The following is a 5,014-nucleotide window of genomic DNA, read 5'->3' as shown; positions in this document are numbered from 1 at the left end:
AAATATCAATGCTCATATTCTCAATGATCTCTTAAAAATGTACTATTTTTCAAAGGGGAGAAAATCCTCACCTTAAGGGCCAGACCACTATAATAGCATCTCAATTCGCTTTCTTTCTCCTTTTTCTCTGGGACCAAGTTTCTTTCTTCCCAGTTTGTGGACTAAATTAGGAAGAACAGTTATGTGGTTTGATGACTAACCTCCATTAGAAACTTCAAATCATATGTTTTCATTTTCCATCTTTCCACGGTCTCCTATTTTATCCTCTAAAAGTTTCAAATACCAATCAATTGCCATATAACACAAACAGAGAATCATTGAGTATTGTGTGGAGTCCAGGAAATGAACAGCAAAAGAGAAGAGTTCTGCTGTAACACCCATATAGATTCTTATTATAACAGAATTTGAATACTCAGAACAGAAATAAACTTAACTTATTATGTTGGCCTGCAATACAGCAGACAGACAATAATAAAGCAATGCAATAAGAGTAAATATCAAATAACTTTGCAAGTTTGCAATAGTTATTCATAAAATTATTATAGATTCATTTATATCTATAGTCGTAAAACTATTGACCATGACATGCAAAGATGGAAAATTCCACATATTTCCTGCAAAAGAAGCTATTCTTTAGTCCTCAATATATTACTGAACTGAGGTTATTAATAAAATATATTTGCTTGCAATCTATTTTGAGGTACAAAATATTTATAACTCAATTATATAATATGCATAATCACAAAAATAATAACTATTATCCAAGTGCTTTACTTGGAACAACTCGTGTAATTCATTCAACAACACCATGAGTGAAGAGTTGTCATTATTTCCCTGGTTAAGATCAGGAAACCTAGCACAGACATGTAGGCTGTTTTCCCAAAGCCATTCATGTATTCAAATCTCAAGCAGCAGACATTGGGAGCACCATTTTTAGATAATAAATTTTGTCACTGTCTAAAACATTAATACTTTATTTTGCAAGATGCATAAGTTGTCATTAATTATATCATAATAACTTAGTTTTTTAAAACCACTGGCATGAAATAGGCTGATCTTTAAGGTAATGACTGAAATACTTCCCAGGATACCTTCACTCTCTTTCAGCCTTCCAAAAAGTTCCATATGTTGCAACTGATTTTGTATCAAAAGCATATGGCTAATTTCTTTATACTAAGTAATATTTTATCTTTATCCTGGTATCTTGGTCCTAGACATTCTGGGCTGAAATCCCTTTTCAGTCCTGTGTGTCTAGTGCCTCCTATTCCAAAGCACTGACATCAGCAGCATGCATCCTCTGTGCCAATCACACTGTACTCTGCTCTGCTTCTGTAAGTATAATATGTGCCAGGGGGTGGCAAATCCTTATCTATAAAGGATCATATTGTAAATATTTGTGGTTTTGTAGTACAATGAGGTAGTGATAAAGTAGCCATAGTCAATAAGTAAACAACAAGCAAATAAATGAGTGTGGATGTTTTTCCATATACCTGTGTATTACTGTACAAAAACACACAGTATTCCATATTTGGTCAATAGGTCAGTGTTTGTTGACCCCTGTTCATGCATGGCATGTCTTAAATGTCATTGGTATTCATGAATTCTTATTAAAATGTTCTGATCATTTTGAAAGGAGTTTAGAGACAGGAGAGGCAGTTTAGAGAAGGGTCCATGGGAGAGGGATGCATACACAATGGGCAGAGACAGCTCCAAGCCACCAGATTGTTTATAAGAATGTTACAAGATAAGAGGAAGAAGAAGAGGGGGCACCGGGAGAGCTTTGAAACTGATACTATACAGGGAACAGGGGGAAAGTAGCCAATTAGGAAAGCACCAGGGACATAATGTAAGGAAGGGCCCAATTAGAAAGTATCGCGAACAGACAAAGAAGCTCCCAGCAGTTATAAACCCTGAGACAAAGAGACTCACAGGACTGTTTCTTTCCCATTTTAGAGAGAGAGCAGGTGTTTCCCATTTGGGGGAGTTTGTATACACTTGCAATAAATTTCCACAAGGTTGCTTAAAATATTTTAGTCTGTGAATTTTATTCTTCAAACTTGGTAAGAGAAGAACCCACAAGAAGAGTCCAAGCTTTCGAATCCACGTATCAATTTTTAATTTCCAAAACTAATCTACTTCTCCCTGAGACATCTGTAGATCTCTGTCTGTTCTACCATATCAACCCCTTTCCTGCCCTATGTTAATGTTTATTTTAATATTACAAATAACCATAGGCCAATAATTTTAGTTATTTGTGTATTTGTGTGATTACTTTTTATTTTTGACTATGGTTGTTTAGTATGATATCTTCTGTAGTACTGAACATAATATATGATGCATGTGAAGAATTTAACACATGTGCACACATATATTACATTTAAGTGAATTATTATTTTTAAATGTATCTACCATTGTGCAGATCTGAGGATTTTGTACAGGAAGTTATACACTGAGGTTGCATCTATACAATTCCAAAACATCTAGATTAAAACTAAAACATTCGGTCAACCATGACATTGTTTCCAAAGTATCTGCATGCTTGGCATTGGGAAAGGAAAATGTTTAGATGATGGATGTTGCTTTTCATTTTCCATCTGGCTGTTTTGGCTTCATGTAGACAGAGCCTCTGACAGTCAACATTGATGACAAAACAATTTTAGGTTTTAGATTTGATTTTAAGCCCACCCACATGGAAGTAAACAGATTAGTTCGAAGAAGAAAAACTGTTGAATGTCTAATCACATCTACACTTTCAGCCAAGAAAAATCACTAAGGAACGATGATCTGCATTTACATCTCCCCAGACTGTAATTCTATCCTGTTTCATAGAGGAGAGCTTGTCTGGAAAGATCTCCAGCTCAAATACCCAGACATATCAGGAACCTCCAGTAAGACTCATGTCAGACTGTGGCCCCACATCCTTTGGGGAGGAGAAAATATTCTACACACTATGGTCAAACCAAGAATTAACTGGCTGGAATGCTCTGCATTTGTTTTTTTAATGAAAGCTTCAGGATTTAATTGGGAGGAACATGGTAATGATGGAAATAAGGAGCCATGTTTTTTTTTGGTTCATTTCAAAAGGGCTTTGAATTCTGACTTGTGTAGAATTCAATAGAAACAATAAGTAAAATATCAAGTGTACTACATATTGATTAAAAACAAATGGACCTCAAATCTCTATGAAACTATGAATACAAGTTTGGATTGGCTTCAGAGTGACTCCATGTAGCAGGGAGTTACCAGAATGCACATCTCTCTGAACTGTCAGTCAATGATACAGCATTTTTTTAGAGTTAGATTAAATATTAGCCCCCCTCCCCCCCACATACACATGTACAAGAGGTTAACAAACAAAAACTTATGCACACACATAGATCTAGATACCACAAGTGGGCTACTATAATTGATAGAAAATTTAACCTTCTCTGTTAATATATGTTTATAGCCTTCTAACAAATAGCAGAAACATATTTGGGAAGTTACTGATCTTAAAGCTGTATTTATATTTAAATAATATTTAACAGTGAAATACTTTGAAATTATTGATTTGATTATTTGTTTAGGATATTTAAAATGTGTACATTTTCATCTGTGCTGATAGAAATATAGGATTCAGCTATTTTTTGCCTTCCTATCAGTCTTAATATTTTATTTCATACCTCAAGAGAGTCATAAACAAGAAGCTCTCATCTTGATTCATATAACCAAGATTGCTATCTGATTGAATAATAGATGTGGTTGACTTGACATTGTAACAGTGCTAATAATATCCTACAGATTAAGTATGTGTAATTGGGTATAAATTGATCATTTTAATGTAGGCAATTTGAACTATAAAATGCCAGTGAATGTTACATAAAGGAATTCTAAAACTTTATTTATTCATATTATTTGCAATGTGTTATTTCCTATAGATAAATGATGATGATAGATGAGAGATGATAGATGATAGATTGATAGATGGATAGTTATGAGCCTATGCTTATATTTGTATATCATAAATTATAAAGTTACTCAAAAACAACATAAATACTTTTAACTATTTTAAAATTCAAGGTTGGTTCTAAATGCTATCATCTATTATAGATACAATAGCCCACTTCAGAACAATATTAAACCACTTGGTTTATAAGGTAACTTACAAGTCTAAACTTTTACTGTTCTTAATACTTAATGTAATTTTACTCAGTTATCAGCTTTTTTGTATGGAATAACACTGAATGTTATATTTCCCTTATATTAGTGTGCTTGTAGTAGCAAATAAAAGAAAACACAACTATTAGTGACTTAAGTTCTACAGAAAGCATGTAAAACTTGCAGCATGAGGGCAGCATGTGGCACAAAATGAATATTTTTGTGGCCGAGTCAATATAATGGTATGCAAGAAATGTTTTAATAAAAAATTTGTAACTTAATGTTTACAATATCCTGTTATACATTATATATATATGAAAGGCTAATATGCTAAGTGTCCCTCTGACCATCTGCCCAGTTGCAATGATGCACACTGACCACTAGGGGGCAGATGCTCAATGCCAGAGCTGCCTTGATGTGCACTGGCCATTTACAAAGTAATGGCACCACAGACCTGGTGCCAACAAAGAAACACTCATCTTTCCCCAAGTGGGACACAGGCCCCACAACCATCCCGGAGCAACACCCCACCAAATCGCAGCCAATGCTGCAAAGACCCCATGGTGCAAAATGCAGCCCACAGCCTAGCCCAGGCCGGAAACGGTGGCTGTGGGCGCCAGGTAATGAAGTCACGTAGCAAAGCACAGCTTCCTCTCCCCAGCGACTAGCCTCCTTGCAGTTTATTTAGCCCAGGAACACGATTTGTTTTATAGCCAGGTGCAAACATTTTACACTTTAACCAAATGTCTGTGAATCATTTTCAAGTGCCTTATCTCATTTGATCCTCACAGAAGTCCTGGAGTAGGTAGATAGGAGACTCAGTAGAATCCTATTTTCTTTTCATTAGCCAGAAAATGGAGATTTAGAAACTTGACCC

Source organism: Myotis lucifugus, unplaced genomic scaffold, assembly GCF_000147115.1.
Source record: "Myotis lucifugus unplaced genomic scaffold, Myoluc2.0 scaffold_24, whole genome shotgun sequence".
Lineage (NCBI taxonomy): Eukaryota > Metazoa > Chordata > Mammalia > Chiroptera > Vespertilionidae > Myotis > Myotis lucifugus.
Note: the sequence above shows the minus strand (reverse complement) of the source record.